At 42.3% G+C, this 17,896-nt stretch overlaps 1 long non-coding RNA gene across 1 annotated transcript in view; it reads left to right on the forward strand.

The window, feature by feature from the left end:
• The window catches only part of LOC141222241 (uncharacterized), a 37,517-nt gene extending 20,680 nt beyond the window's left edge, over nucleotides 1–16,837 (forward strand). Inside the window, exons 2-3 of the long non-coding RNA XR_012290079.1 lie at nucleotides 16,183–16,418; nucleotides 16,542–16,837. This is a non-coding gene — a long non-coding RNA (uncharacterized lncRNA). The remainder of the gene's footprint in view (nucleotides 1–16,182; nucleotides 16,419–16,541) is intronic.
• Nucleotides 16,838–17,896: the final 1,059 nt, after the last annotated feature.

The following is a 17,896-nucleotide window of genomic DNA, read 5'->3' on the forward strand; positions in this document are numbered from 1 at the left end:
CCAATGGTGAACACTAATCAATCTGAGGCTAATCACATATAATGTCCAGCACTGTCAGGGGGGGGTAATGGGTCATAACCCCTGGAGGTCATTTTGGGCATCAGACACCTGGATGCCCGCACCTCTGACAGTGGAAGTGACCCAGGGTCTAAAAAACGGCAAAGTCCCTTCATTTTGAGTAAATCCGGGTAATTAGCAGAACATGGTACAGATGTTAACCGGATGTACCCAAAGTTTATTCACCCTAATCCCGTTACTTAGCAGAACATGGTGCAGATGATAACCGGATTTACCCAAAGTTTATTGACCCCATTCCAGACAAATATCAGAAAATTGGCAAAAACAACTAAGTATGAAGGACTCATCGGGTGAAACGCTCTGGAACTGAAATCGGATGCGCTTACAGACATGCTCCCCTCTCTGGAAGTCTGAGATATGTGTGAAAATTTTCTAAGTCCCCCAAAATTTTTTTTTTCAACTTTTTTTCAATTTTCCCCTCGTGGGATATATATTTTACCCACACATTTGGGACCCTCCTGGGATGCCCTCTAACATACTATAACCTCATTTAGCGGAGATTTTCACAAAAAATGAAATTTTCAAAAAAGTCAGAAAATTACACTAATCAATCTGAGGCTAATCACATATAATGTCCAGCACTGTCAGGGGGGGGGTAATGGGCCATAACCCCTGGAGACACCTGGATGCCCGCACCTCTGATAGTGGAAGTGACCCAGGGTCTAAAATACAGCAAAGTCCCTTCATTTTGAGTAAATCCGGTTACTTAGCAGCATATGGTGCAGCGGTTAACCGGACTTAGGGTATGTGCACACGATGCAGAAATGAAGCAGAAAATTTCTGCATCATTTCTGCATCTCCCTGGCAGAAAAAACGCATGCAGATTGACAAGCGCTTTCCAGGCGATTTTAGCATCACCTGGAAAGTGCTTGACAACTAGGTCACACTGTATAAATCCATGCAAGCAGCATATATAGTGTGACCCGAGAGAGTGGATATACTTACCTCCGATGGCCCGCGCTGTCCTGCTTTACAAAGTTCCCGGCTGCTGGCAACTTTGAATTGAAAGACCTGCCGACGTCAGCGTCACGTGACCCGTCACATGACTCTGACGTCAGCGCAGGTCCTACAACTCACTGCAAGTGCCAGGAACCAAGCGGGAGCGCTGCGCGGCCGACAGAAGGTAAGAATACATTTATTTTTTATTTTATTCTTTTTTTTACAGCTTTTTTAATGGTACCTGGGTGTGGATGAGACTCTCCTGTCCTCCACACCCGGGTACCATCCGCATATTAGAACGCACCAATAGCGCAAGTACAGATGCTGTCTTGTGGAATTGGCGCGTTCTAATGCAAGTCAATGGCGGCGAAATCGCCGCGTTTCCGCAAAATTAATTGACATGCTGCGGAAAAATCCGCATCATGGGCACAGCACATGCGGATTTCCATTGGGGAACATTGCTGCCCTTCTACCATGCGTTTTTCATGCGTTTCCGCGGCGTTTACGCAACTGCAAAAACGCCGCGGAAACGCATGAAATACGCATCGTGTGAACTCAGCCTTACCCAAAGTTTATTCACCCTAATCCGGTTACTGAGCAGCACGTAGTGCAGATGTTAACCGGATTTACCCAAAGTTTATTCACCCTAATCCGGTTACTGAGCAGCACGTAGTGCAGATGTTAACCGGATTTACCCAAAGTTTATTCACCCTAATCCGGTTACTGAGCAGCATATGGTGCAGATGATAACCGGATTTACCCAAAGTTTATTCACCCCCCCATTCTGGACAAATAAAATAAAAATAAATGAAAAGCAAAAACTGAACTGAATGTCCAGCACTGTCAGGGGGGGTAATGGGCCATAACCCCTGGAGGTCATTTCGGGCATCAGACACCTGAATGCCCGCACCTCTGATAGTGGAAGTGACCCAGGGTCTAAAATACAGCAAAGTCCCTTCATTTTGAGTAAATCCGGTTATTTAGCAGCACATGGTGCAGATGTTAACTGGATATACCCTCATTACAAATTTCCATTGACCGTGCTCCACCTGGTGACGGAAATTTGTTAGTGCATGCATAACCCTAATCCGGTAAAGTAGTAGCATATAATGCAGTCTTAACCGGATTTAACCTCATTACAAATTTATAGTGACCGTGCTCCACCTGGTGACGGAAATTTGTTAGTGCATGCCATTGGTTAAAATATAGCATATAGTCCACTCTTTAACCGGATTTACCCCCTGTTACAAATTGACAGTGTTAGAGCTCCATCTAGTGACGGATGTCCAGTGGTGCAGTCCAAGTGCTAATCTGATTAAGATCATACATTTTCAATGGTCAATTAACAGTTTTTGGGCGAAAAATGTTACGCCATTTTTTTACGCAAACGCGCATTTTGTCCGCATAAATCTGTTCTAGAACGTTATTTCAGGTCCTAGAGCGAATGGGAGCCTTGTCGCAACGTACAGTCCCCAAGAAAGTAGCGCCAAATCGTCCGCACGACCGCGCAATTGTCCGTTTTATGTCGCAACGCGCCCAAAGGGTCGCCTAACGGGCCCCGCAGCGAACGGGAGCGCATCCCCACCCACAGGTATGGAGAAGAGACCTGAAAACCACGCTTAGCGCCGCGATGCGCGTCCGCCGCAACCCCATTATAAGTATAGGGAAAATAATTATCACTGCACTGTAACGGTGTATAATGGAAGCCTATGGAAATGAGATAATCCGGTTAACAGCCGGGACAGAATTTCGTCCTCGAGACCAGACTCTGTCCACAAAAACCTTAACCAAGCTACTTAGTAGCGCGAGGACCCAGAAATCTGGTCTGTGAGAGCAGCAGCGTCCCAGAGGACCCTGAATCTTGGCATTTGGCTTCGTACCGGAATCCTGTCCCCTATGGCAGCTAACATAGCAGGTCAACCTCCGGAGTATAATACTGGATGTAACTCAGGATCAGTAATGTAATGTATGTACACAGTGACTGCACCAGAAGAATAGTGAGTGCAGCTCTGGAGTATAATACTGGATGTAACTCAGGATCAGAAATGTAATGTATGTACACAGTGACTGCACCAGAAGAATAGTGAGTGCAGCTCTGGAGTATAATACAGGATGTAACTCAGGATCAGAAATGTAATGTATGTACACAGTGACTGCACCAGCAGAATAGTGAGTGCAGCTCTGGAGTATAATACAGGATGTAACTCAGGATCAGAAATGTAATGTATGTACACAGCGACTGCACCAGAAGAATAGTGAGTGCAGCTCTGGAGTATAATACAGGATGTAACTCAGGATCAGTACAAGATCAGTAATGTAATGTATGTACACAGTGACTGCACCAGAAGAATAGTGAGTGCAGCTCTGGAGTATAATACAGGATGTAACTCAGGATCAGAAATGTAATGTATGTACACAGTGACTACACCAGAAGAATAGTGAGTGCAGCTCTGGAGTATAATACAGGATGTAACTCAGGATCAGAAATGTAATGTATGTACACAGTGACTGCACCAGAAGAATAGTGAGTGCAGCTCTGGAGTATAATACAGGATGTAACTCAGGATCAGAAATGTAATGTATGTACACAGTGACTGCACCAGCAGAATAGTGAGTGCAGCTCTGGAGTATAATACAGGATGTAACTCAGGATCAGTAATGTAATGTATGTACACAGTGACTGCACCAGCAGAATAGTGAGTGCAGCTCTGGAGTATAATACAGGATGTAACTCAGGATCAGTAATGTAATGTATGTACACAGTGACTACACCAGAAGAATAGTGAGTGCAGCTCTGGAGTATAATACAGGATGTAACTCAGGATCAGAAATGTAATGTATGTACACAGTGACTACACCAGAAGAATAGTGAGTGCAGCTCTGGAGTATAATACAGGATGTAACTCAGGATCAGTAATGTAATGTATGTACACAGTGACTACACCAGAAGAATAGTGAGTGCAGCTCTGGAGTATAATACAGGATGTAACTCAGGATCAGAAATGTAATGTATGTACACAGTGACTGCACCAGAAGAATAGTGAGTGCAGCTCTGGAGTATAATACAGGATGTAACTCAGGATCAGAAATGTAATGTATGTACACAGTGACTGCACCAGCAGAATAGTGAGTGCAGCTCTGGAGTATAATACAGGATGTAACTCAGGATCAGTAATGTAATGTATGTACACAGTGACTGCACCAGCAGAATAGTGAGTGCAGCTCTGGAGTATAATACAGGATGTAACTCAGGATCAGTAATGTAATGTATGTACACAGCGACTGCACCAGCAGAATAGTGAGTGCAGCTCTGGAGTATAATACAGGATGTAACTCAGGATCAGAAATGTAATGTATGTACACAGTGACTGCACCAGCAGAATAGTGAGTGCAGCTCTGGAGTATAATACAGGATGTAACTCAGGATCAGTAATGTAATGTATGTACACAGTGACTGCACCAGAAGAATAGTGAGTGCAGCTCTGGAGTATAATACAGGATGTAACTCAGGATCAGTAATGTAATGTATGTACACAGTGACTGCACCAGAAGAATAGTGAGTGCAGCTCTGGGGTATAATACAGGATGTAACTCAGGATCAGTAATGTAATGTATGTACACAGTGACTGCACCAGCAGAATAGTGAGTGCAGCTCTGGAGTATAATACAGGATGTAACTCAGGATCAGTAATGTAATGTATGTACACAGTGACTGCACCAGCAGAATAGTGAGTGCAGCTCTGGAGTATAATACTGGATGTAACTCAGGATCAGAAATGTAATGTATGTACACAGTGACTGCACCAGAAGAATAGTGAGTGCAGCTCTGGAGTATAATACAGGATGTAACTCAGGATCAGAAATGTAATGTATGTACACAGTGACTGCACCAGCAGAATAGTGAGTGCAGCTCTGGAGTATAATACAGGATGTAACTCAGGATCAGTAATGTAATGTATGTACACAGTGACTGCACCAGAAGAATAGTGAGTGCAGCTCTGGGGTATAATACAGGATGTAACTCAGGATCAGTAATGTAATGTATGTACACAGTGACTGCACCAGCAGAATAGTGAGTGCAGCTCTGGAGTATAATACAGGATGTAACTCAGGATCAGTAATGTAATGTATGTACACAGCGACTGCACCAGCAGAATAGTGAGTGCAGCTCTGGGGTATAATACAGGATGTAACTCAGGATCAGTAATGTAATGTATGTACACAGTGACTGCACCAGAAGAATAGTGAGTGCAGCTCTGGAGTATAATACAGGATGTAACTCAGGATCAGAAATGTAATGTATGTACACAGTGACTGCACCAGCAGAATAGTGAGTGCAGCTCTGGAGTATAATACAGGATGTAACTCAGGATCAGTAATGTAATGTATGTACACAGTGACTGCACCAGAAGAATAGTGAGTGCAGCTCTGGAGTATAATACAGGATGTAACTCAGGATCAGAAATGTAATGTATGTACACAGTGACTGCACCAGCAGAATAGTGAGTGCAGCTCTGGAGTATAATACAGGATGTAACTCAGGATCAGTAATGTAATGTATGTACACAGTGACTGCACCAGAAGAATAGTGAGTGCAGCTCTGGAGTATAATACAGGATGTAACTCAGGATCAGAAATGTAATGTATGTACACAGTGACTGCACCAGCAGAATAGTGAGTGCAGCTCTGGAGTATAATACAGGATGTAACTCAGGATCAGTAATGTAATGTATGTACACAGTGACTGCACCAGAAGAATAGTGAGTGCAGCTCTGGAGTATAATACTGGATGTAACTCAGGATCAGAAATGTAATGTATGTACACAGTGACTGCACCAGAAGAATAGTGAGTGCAGCTCTGGAGTATAATACAGGATGTTACTCAGGATCAGTAATGTAATGTATGTGCACAGTGACTGCACCAGCAGAATAGTGAGTTCAGCTCTGGAGTATAATACAGGATGTAACTCAGGATCAGTAATGTAATGTATGTACACAGTGACTGCACCAGAAGAATAGTGAGTGCAGCTCTGGAGTATAATACAGGATGTAACTCAGGATCAGTAATGTAATGTATGTACACAGTGACTGCACCAGAAGAATAGTGAGTGCAGCTCTGGAGTATAATACAGGATGTAACTCAGCATCAGTAATGTAATGTATGTACACAGTGACTGCACCAGAAGAATAGTGAGTGCAGCTCTGGAGTATAATACAGGATGTAACTCAGGATCAGTACAGAATCAGTAATGTAATGTATGTACACACTGACTGACCAGCAGAATAGTGAGTGCAGCTCTGGAGTATTATACAGGATGTAACTCAGGATCAGTAATGTAATGTATGTACACAGTGACTGCACCAGAAGAATAGTGAGTGCAGCTCTGGAGTATAATACAGGATGTAACTCAGGATCAGTAATGTAATGTATGTACACAGTGACTGCACCAGAAGAATAGTGAGTGCAGCTCTGGAGTATAATACAGGATGTAACTCAGGATCAGTACAGAATCAGTAATGTAATGTATGTACACAGGGACTGACCAGCAGAATAGTGAGTGCAGCTCTGGAGTATAATACAGGATGTAACTCAGGATCAGAAATGTAATGTATGTACACAGTGACTGCACCAGAAGAATAGTGAGTGCAGCTCTGGAGTATAATACAGGATGTAACTCAGGATCAGAAATGTAATGTATGTACACAGTGACTGCACCAGAAGAATAGTGAGTGCAGCTCTGGAGTATAATACTGGATGTAACTCAGGATCAGAAATGTAATGTATGTACACAGTGACTACACCAGCAGAATAGTGAGTGCAGCTCTGGAGTATAATACAGGATGTAACTCAGGATCAGTAATGTAATGTATGTACACAGTGACTGCACCAGAAGAATAGTGAATGCAGCTCTGGAGTATAAAACAGGATGTAACTCAGGATCAGTACAGGATCAGTAATGTAATGTATGTACACAGTGACTGCACCAGCAGAATAGTGAGTGCAGCTCTGGAGTATAATACAGGATGTAACTCAGGATCAGTACAGGATCAGTAATGTAATGTATGTACACAGTGACTGCACCAGCAAAATAGTGAGTGCAGCTCTGGGGTATAATACAGGATGTAACTCAGGATCAGTACAGGATCAGTAATGTAATGTATGTACACAGCGACTGCACCAGCAGAATAGTGAGTGCAGCTCTGGAGTATAATACAGGATGTTACTCAGGATCAGTAATGTAATGTATGTACACAGTGACTGCACCAGCAGAATAGTGAGTGCAGCTCTGGGGTATAATACAGGATGTTACTCAGGATCAGTAATGTAATGTATTTACACAGTGACTGCACCAGCAGAATAGTGAGTGCAGCTCTGGAGTATAATACAGGATGTAACTCAGGATCAGTACAGGATCAGTAATGTATGTACACAGTGACTGCACCAGCAGAATAGTGAGTGCAGCTCTGGAGTATAATACAGGATGTAACTCAGGATCAGTACAGGATCAGTAATGTAATGTATGTACACAGTGACTGCACCAGAAGAATAGTGAGTGCAGCTCTGGAGTATAATACAGGATGTAACTCAGGATCAGTAATGTAATGTTTGTACACAGTGACTGCACCAGAAGAATAGTGAGTGCAGCTCTGGAGTATAATACAGGATGTAACTCAGGATCAGTACAGAATCAGTAATGTAATGTATGTACACAGTGACTGACCAGCAGAATAGTGAGTGCAGCTCTGGAGTATAATACAGGATGTAACTCAGGATCAGTAATGTAATGTATGTACACAGTGACTGCACCAGCAGAATAGTGAGTGCAGCTCTGGAGTATAATACAGGATGTAACTCAGGATCAGTAATGTAATGTATGTACACAGTGACTGCACCAGAAGAATAGTGAGTGCAGCTCTGGAGTATAATACAGGATGTAACTCAGGATCAGTACAGAATCAGTAACGTAATGTATGTACACAGTGACTGACCAGCAGAATAGTGAGTGCAGCTCTGGAGTATAATACAGGATGTAACTCAGGATCAGTAATGTAATGTATGTACACAGTGACTGCACCAGCAGAATAGTGAGTGCAGCTCTGGAGTATAATACAGGATGTAACTCAGGATCAGTACAGGATCATTAATGTAATGTATGTACACAGTGACTGCACCAGCAGAATAGTGAGTGCAGCTCTGGGGTATAATACAGGATGTAACTTAGGATCAGTACAGGATCAGTAATGTAATGTATGTACACAGTGACTGCACCAGCAGAATAGTGAGTGCAGCTCTGGAGTATAATACAGGATGTAACTCAGGATCAGTACAGGATCAGTAATGTATGTACACAGTGACTGCACCAGCAGAATAGTGAGTGCAGCTCTGGAGTATAATACAGGATGTAACTCAGGATCAGTACAGGATCAGTAATGTAATGTATGTACACAGTGACTGCACCAGAAGAATAGTGAGTGCAGCTCTGGAGTATAATACAGGATGTAACTCAGGATCAGTAATGTAATGTTTGTACACAGTGACTGCACCAGAAGAATAGTGAGTGCAGCTCTGGAGTATAATACAGGATGTAACTCAGGATCAGTACAGAATCAGTAATGTAATGTATGTACACAGTGACTGACCAGCAGAATAGTGAGTGCAGCTCTGGAGTATAATACAGGATGTAACTCAGGATCAGTAATGTAATGTATGTACACAGTGACTGCACCAGCAGAATAGTGAGTGCAGCTCTGGAGTATAATACAGGATGTAACTCAGGATCAGTAATGTAATGTATGTACACAGTGACTGCACCAGAAGAATAGTGAGTGCAGCTCTGGAGTATAATACAGGATGTAACTCAGGATCAGTACAGAATCAGTAACGTAATGTATGTACACAGTGACTGACCAGCAGAATAGTGAGTGCAGCTCTGGAGTATAATACAGGATGTAACTCAGGATCAGTAATGTAATGTATGTACACAGTGACTGCACCAGCAGAATAGTGAGTGCAGCTCTGGAGTATAATACAGGATGTAACTCAGGATCAGTACAGGATCATTAATGTAATGTATGTACACAGTGACTGCACCAGCAGAATAGTGAGTGCAGCTCTGGGGTATAATACAGGATGTAACTTAGGATCAGTACAGGATCAGTAATGTAATGTATGTACACAGTGACTGCACCAGCAGAATAGTGAGTGCAGCTCTGGAGTATAATACAGGATGTAACTCAGGATCAGTAATGTAATGTATGTACACAGTGACTGCACCAGAAGAATAGTGAGTGCAGCTCTGGAGTATAATACAGGATGTAACTCAGGATCAGTAATGTAATGTATGTACACAGTGACTGCACCAGAAGAATAGTGAGTGCAGCTCTGGAGTATAATACAGGATGTAACTCAGGATCAGAAATGTAATGTATGTACACAGTGATTGCACCAGCAGAATAGTGAGTGCAGCTCTGGAGTATAATACAGGATGTAACTCAGGATCAGTAATGTAATGTATGTACACAGTGACTGCACCAGCAGAATAGTGAGTGCAGCTCTGGAGTATAATACAGGATGTAACTCAGGATCAGAAATGTAATGTATGTACACAGTGACTGCACCAGCAGAATAGTGAGTGCAGCTCTGGAGTATAATACAGGATGTAACTCAGGATCAGTAATGTAATGTATGTACACAGTGACTGCACCAGAAGAATAGTGAGTGCAGCTCTGGAGTATAATACAGGATGTAACTCAGGATCAGTAATGTAATGTATGTACACAGTGACTGCACCAGAAGAATAGTGAGTGCAGCTCTGGGGTATAATACAGGATGTAACTCAGGATCAGTAATGTAATGTATGTACACAGTGACTGCACCAGCAGAATAGTGAGTGCAGCTCTGGAGTATAATACAGGATGTAACTCAGGATCAGTAATGTAATGTATGTACACAGTGACTGCACCAGCAGAATAGTGAGTGCAGCTCTGGAGTATAATACTGGATGTAACTCAGGATCAGAAATGTAATGTATGTACACAGTGACTGCACCAGAAGAATAGTGAGTGCAGCTCTGGAGTATAATACAGGATGTAACTCAGGATCAGAAATGTAATGTATGTACACAGTGACTGCACCAGCAGAATAGTGAGTGCAGTTCTGAAGTATAATACAGGATGTAACTCAGGATCAGTAATGTAATGTATGTACACAGTGACTGCACCAGAAGAATAGTGAGTGCAGCTCTGGAGTATAATACAGGATGTAACTCAGGATCAGTACAGGATCAGTAATGTAATGTATGTACACAGCGACTGCACCAGCAGAATAGTGAGTGCAGCTCTGGAGTATAATACAGGATGTTACTCAGGATCAGTAATGTAATGTATGTACACAGTGACTGCACCAGCAGAATAGTGAGTGCAGCTCTGGAGTATAATACAGGATGTAACTCAGGATCAGTAATGTAATGTATGTACACAGTGACTGCACCAGAAGAATAGTGAGTGCAGCTCTGGAGTATAATACAGGATGTAACTCAGGATCAGAAATGTAATGTATGTACACAGTGACTGCACCAGCAGAATAGTGAGTGCAGCTCTGGAGTATAATACAGGATGTAACTCAGGATCAGTAATGTAATGTATGTACACAGTGACTGCACCAGAAGAATAGTGAGTGCAGCTCTGGAGTATAATACAGGATGTAACTCAGGATCAGAAATGTAATGTATGTACACAGTGACTGCACGAGCAGAATAGTGAGTGCAGCTCTGGAGTATAATACAGGATGTAACTCAGGATCAGTAATGTAATGTATGTACACAGTGACTGCACCAGAAGAATAGTGAGTGCAGCTCTGGAGTATAATACAGGATGTAACTCAGGATCAGAAATGTAATGTATGTACACAGTGACTACACCAGCAGAATAGTGAGTGCAGCTCTGGAGTATAATACAGGATGTAACTCAGGATCAGTAATGTAATGTATGTACACAGTGACTGCACCAGAAGAATAGTGAGTGCAGCTCTGGAGTATAATACTGGATGTAACTCAGGATCAGAAATGTAATGTATGTACACAGTGACTGCACCAGAAGAATAGTGAGTGCAGCTCTGGAGTATAATACAGGATGTAACTCAGGATCAGAAATGTAATGTATGTACACAGTGACTGCACCAGAAGAATAGTGAGTGCAGCTCTGGAGTATAATACAGGATGTAACTCAGGATCAGTAATGTAATGTATGTACACAGTGACTGCACCAGAAGAATAGTGAGTGCAGCTCTGGAGTATAATACTGGATGTAACTCAGGATTAGAAATGTAATGTATGTACACAGTGACTGCACCAGAAGAATAGTGAGTGCAGCTCTGGAGTATAATACAGGATGTTACTCAGGATCAGTAATGTAATGTATGTGCACAGTGACTGCACCAGCAGAATAGTGAGTTCAGCTCTGGAGTATAATACAGGATGTAACTCAGGATCAGTAATGTAATGTATGTACACAGTGACTGCACCAGAAGAATAGTGAGTGCAGCTCTGGAGTATAATACAGGATGTAACTCAGGATCAGTAATGTAATGTATGTACACAGTGACTGCACCAGAAGAATAGTGAGTGCAGCTCTGGAGTATAATACAGGATGTAACTCAGCATCAGTAATGTAATGTATGTACACAGTGACTGCACCAGAAGAATAGTGAGTGCAGCTCTGGAGTATAATACAGGATGTAACTCAGGATCAGCACAGAATCAGTAATGTAATGTATGTACACAGTGACTGACCAGCAGAATAGTGAGTGCAGCTCTGGAGTATTATACAGGATGTAACTCAGGATCAGTAATGTAATGTATGTACACAGTGACTGCACCAGAAGAATAGTGAGTGCAGCTCTGGAGTATAATACAGGATGTAACTCAGGATCAGTAATGTAATGTATGTACACAGTGACTGCACCAGAAGAATAGTGAGTGCAGCTCTGGAGTATAATACAGGATGTAACTCAGGATCAGTACAGAATCAGTAATGTAATGTATGTACACAGGGACTGACCAGCAGAATAGTGAGTGCAGCTCTGGAGTATAATACAGGATGTAACTCAGGATCAGAAATGTAATGTATGTACACAGTGACTGCACCAGAAGAATAGTGAGTGCAGCTCTGGAGTATAATACAGGATGTAACTCAGGATCAGAAATGTAATGTATGTACACAGTGACTGCACCAGAAGAATAGTGAGTGCAGCTCTGGAGTATAATACTGGATGTAACTCAGGATCAGAAATGTAATGTATGTACACAGTGACTGCACCAGCAGAATAGTGAGTGCAGCTCTGGAGTATAATACAGGATGTAACTCAGGATCAGTAATGTAATGTATGTACACAGTGACTGCACCAGAAGAATAGTGAGTGCAGCTCTGGAGTATAATACAGGATGTAACTCAGGATCAGTACAGGATCAGTAATGTAATGTATGTACACAGTGACTGCACCAGCAGAATAGTGAGTGCAGCTCTGGAGTATAATACAGGATGTAACTCAGGATCAGTACAGGATCAGTAATGTAATGTATGTACACAGTGACTGCACCAGCAAAATAGTGAGTGCAGCTCTGGGGTATAATACAGGATGTAACTCAGGATCAGTACAGGATCAGTAATGTAATGTATGTACACAGTGACTGCACCAGCAGAATAGTGAGTGCAGTTCTGGAGTATAATACAGGATGTTACTCAGGATCAGTAATGTAATGTATTTACACAGTGACTGCACCAGCAGAATAGTGAGTGCAGCTCTGGAGTATAATACAGGATGTTACTCAGGATCAGTAATGTAATGTATGTACACAGTGACTGCACCAGCAGAATAGTGAGTGCAGCTCTGGGGTATAATACAGGATGTTACTCAGGATCAGTAATGTAATGTATTTACACAGTGACAGCACCAGCAGAATAGTGAGTGCAGCTCTGGAGTATAATACAGGATGTAACTCAGGATCAGTACAGGATCAGTAATGTATGTACACAGTGACTGCACCAGCAGAATAGTGAGTGCAGCTCTGGAGTATAATACAGGATGTAACTCAGGATCAGTACAGGATCAGTAATGTAATGTATGTACACAGTGACTGCACCAGAAGAATAGTGAGTGCAGCTCTGGAGTATAATACAGGATGTAACTCAGGATCAGAAATGTAATGTATGTACACAGTGACTGACCAGCAGAATAGTGAGTGCAGCTCTGGAGTATAATACAGGATGTAACTCAGGATCAGTAATGTAATGTATGTACACAGTGACTGCACCAGCAGAATAGTGAGTGCAGCTCTGGAGTATAATACAGGATGTAACTCAGGATCAGTAATGTAATGTATGTACACAGTGACTGCACCAGAAGAATAGTGAGTGCAGCTCTGGAGTATAATACAGGATGTAACTCAGGATCAGTACAGAATCAGTAACGTAATGTATGTACACAGTGACTGACCAGCAGAATAGTGAGTGCAGCTCTGGAGTATAATACAGGATGTAACTCAGGATCAGTAATGTAATGTATGTACACAGTGACTGCACCAGCAGAATAGTGAGTGCAGCTCTGGAGTATAATACAGGATGTAACTCAGGATCAGTACAGGATCAGTAATGTAATGTATGTACACAGTGACTGCACCAGCAGAATAGTGAGTGCAGCTCTGGGGTATAATACAGGATGTAACTCAGGATCAGTACAGGATCAGTAATGTAATGTATGTACACAGTGACTGCACCAGCAGAATAGTGAGTGCAGCTCTGGAGTATAATACAGGATGTAACTCAGGATCAGTACAGGATCAGTAATGTAATGTATGTACACAGCGACTGCACCAGCAGAATAGTGAGTGCAGCTCTGGAGTATAATACAGGATGTTACTCAGGTTCAGTAATGTAATGTATGTACACAGTGACTGCACCAGCAGAATAGTGAGTGCAGCTCTGGGGTATAATACAGGATGTTACTCAGGATCAGTAATGTAATGTATGTACACAGTGACTGCACCAGCAGAATAGTGAGTGCAGCTCTGGAGTATAATACAGGATGTAACTCAGGATCAGTACAGGATCAGTAATGTATGTACACAGTGACTGCACCAGCAGAATAGTGAGTGCAGCTCTGGAGTATAATACAGGATGTAACTCAGGATCAGTACAGGATCAGTAATGTATGTACACAGTGATTGCACCAGCAGAATAGTGAGTGCAGCTCTGGAGTATAATACAGGATGTAACTCAGGATCAGTACAGGATCAGTAATGTAATGTATGTACACAGCGACTGCACCAGCAGAATAGTGAGTGCAGCTCTGGGGTATAATACAGGATGTTACTCAGGATCAGTAATGTAATGTATGTACACAGTGACTGCACCAGCAGAATAGTGAGTGCAGCTCTGGAGTATAATACAGGATGTAACTCAGGATCAGTACAGGATCAGTAATGTAATGTATGTACACAGTGACTGCACCAGCAGAATAGTGAGTGCAGCTCTGGGGTATAATACAGGATGTAACTCAGGATCAGTACAGGATCAGTAATGTAATGTATGTACACAGTGACTGCACCAGCAGAATAGTGAGTGCAGCTCTGGAGTATAATACAGGATGTAACTCAGGATCAGTACAGGATCAGTAATGTAATGTATGTACACAGTGACTGCACCAGCAGTATAGTGAGTGCAGCTCTGGAGTATAATACAGGATGTAACTCATGATCAGTAATGTAATGTATGTACACAGTGACTGCACCACCAGAATAGTGAGTGCAGCTCTGGAGTATAATATAGGATGTAACTCAGGATCAGTACAGGATCAGTAATGTAATGCATGTACACAGTGACTGCACCAGCAGAATAGTGAGTGCAGCTCTGGAGTATAATACAGGATGTAACTCAGGATCAGTACAGGATCAGTAATGTAATGTATGTACACAGTGACTGCACCAGCAGAATAGTGAGTGCAGCTCTGGAGCATAATACAGGATGTAACTCAGGATCAGTACAGGATCAGTAATGTAATGTATGTACACAGTGACTGCACCAGCAGAATAGTGAGTGCAGCTCTGGGGTATAATACAGGATGTAACTCAGGATCAGTACAGGATCAGTAATGTAATGTATGTACACAGTGACTGCACCAGCAGAATAGTGAGTGCAGCTCTGGAGCATAATACAGGATGTAACTCAGGATCAGTAATGTAATGTATGTACACAGTGACTACACCAGCAGAATAGTGAGTGCAGCTCTGGAGTATAATACAGGATGTAACTCAGGATCAGTACAGGATCAGTAATGTAATGCATGTACACAGTGACTGCTCCAGCAGAATAGTGAGTGCAGCTCTGGAGTATAATACAGGATGTAACTCAGGATCAGTACAGGATCAGTAATGTAATGCATGTACACAGTGACTGCACCAGCAGAATAGTGAGTGCAGCTCTGGAGTATAATAAAGAATGTAACTCAGGATCAGTACAGGATCAGTAATGTAATGCATGTACACAGTGACTGCACCAGCAGAATAGTGAGTGCAGCTCTGGAGTATAATACAGGATGTAACTCAGGATCAGTACAGGATCAGTAATGTAATGCATGTACACAGTGACTGCACCAGCAGAATAGTGAGTGCAGCTCTGGAGTATAACACAGGATGTAACTCAGGATCAGTACAGGATCAGTAATGTAATGCATGTACACAGTGACTGCACCAGCAGAATAGTGAGTGCAGCTCTGGAGTATAATACAGGATGTAACTCAGGATCAGTACAGGATCAGTAATGTAATGCATGTACACAGTGACTGCTCCAGCAGAATAGTGAGTGCAGCACTTGCATGGGGCCACCACCATTTTGTTTGTTATCCTGTGTTATGATACAATGACATGACAATATAATATATTGGTGAATGAATTCCACTTAGAATGTTGGACTTTCTTATATGTGTTATATAGTCATATCTGGTTGCTCTTGGCTTGAGCGCTGTTGCATATCTTTGGGATAGGTCCATACGAGTATGAATATTATTAGTGTATATTATTGATCCATTATTTAACCCTTACTTATATCACTACATAATGTTGACACTTCTACAATGTCCCCTATCACATGTGTGACATCTTCTGTCCTCAGGTTTTCTCCACTTTGCTTCTTCTGATCTTCATCTCTTGTGTCCATGGAAGAGAAGAGCAGGTCCCTGGCGCTGATGGCTGGGAGGCCCCTCTAGGGTCCGGCGGGGGATGTCTCTTCACACCGGACACCACATTTCCTCCACGTGTGAAGGTGGATATGAAGGTCGGCAGTCGGAGTTCTGCACAAGTAATGGCGGACAGTGTGAGGAGCCGCTCCATCTCTCCATGGGAATACAGGTGAATGTACATGGAGTAATGGCAGAAATAATAATAATGATATATGGGGGTCAGCAGGCCGGAGTATGGGGGACTAAACATGGTTACTGCTGTGTCCTGATCTCTCTCATCTCCTTCCACCAGCTCTAATGTGGACAGTAACAGATTCCCTGCGGTCATCAGCGAGGCCCGATGTCTCCACCGCGGATGTTTGGCCCCGGAGGGTCATGTGGACCTCAGCATGAACTCAGTCCCCATCAGACAGGAGATCCTGGTCCTGCGTGGTGAGATGAGAGGATGTGTCCCCACCTATAGGCTGGAGAAGCAGCTGGTGACGGTGGGCTGCACCTGTGTCCGGCCCATCATCCAGTACCTGGAGTAACAGACGCCATTGTCACGGAGCCTCAGCTGTCATGTAGCGTCTTTGTTACCCCTAACGACCAATCAGAAATCACGTTTATTTTTCTTGTGTAATTTACAAATGTAAAAGATGAATTCTAATCGGTTGCTATCGGCAACGAGAGTTCAAGGATTATTTATACAATGTAGAGAATAATGAAAGTGTTGCCCGTAGCAACCAGTCAGATTCCAGCCATCGATTCCGCACTGCAAGAGGCAAAACGGCAGAAATCTGATTGGTCGTCAGGAGCAGCAGCGACAAGAACTTTGTTATTTTTATAAATCGCTGAGTAATATTATTATAAGACGTATTTCTTGCTTTATAATTGAATTATATATTATTAGTTGTTGTATTTTTATATAAATGTTTCTCATATTTATACAAATATTTATTACAGAAAATCATTAAAACTATTAGTTAACCTTTGTGTTGTGAGTATATACTGTATATATAGTGGAAAGACAATCCTGGAATCATTTCTAGATGTTAGAAGATCTTTTACAGTATTTTTTTTTAGTTGGTCCATTAAAATAAAACAATGAAACAAATTTGTAAATCTTGTGTAGTGTATACAGCTCTTATGCAGACCTATGTGTCTCCATGGTTACAGATTAGAATACACCTGTTTCTTCAGTTATTTTCTCTTTCCGATGCTTTGTGGCTCTTGGAATACAAATATGGTGGTGATCGGAGAACGTAGGAGGAGATTTATTAGGACAAGTGTTTCATTCCGCAAGATTACAGAGGACCTGTCACCTGCTCAAAAAAATTGAGCTAAATATCTAAAAAAGACTCACTTATACTAATAGATCATAGACTGAACATGAGTCATCAGGAACAAGGAGTCTTGAAGTTAGAGTATTGTCCTACTGATGAAATGACAGCAGACATCTTCACGAAGGCGTTGAATGCTGATAAACACCAGACTAATAAAAAAGTTGGGTTTCATTGAATAAGTCCTTACTTTTGAGAAAGGGTGTTGGCATTTGCAACAGATTAGGACTTATTATAAGTGAAAGGAGGACTTTATACAAACCAGACAGCAGATGGCGATAGTGTGTAAAGTTATATGCTTGCTGTAATGGTGGGAGGAAAGCTC

This window comes from Phyllobates terribilis, unplaced genomic scaffold, assembly GCF_046119375.1.
Source record: "Phyllobates terribilis strain yellow unplaced genomic scaffold, ASM4611937v1 Scaffold_349__1_contigs__length_1988846, whole genome shotgun sequence".
Classification (NCBI taxonomy): Eukaryota; Metazoa; Chordata; class Amphibia; order Anura; family Dendrobatidae; genus Phyllobates; species Phyllobates terribilis.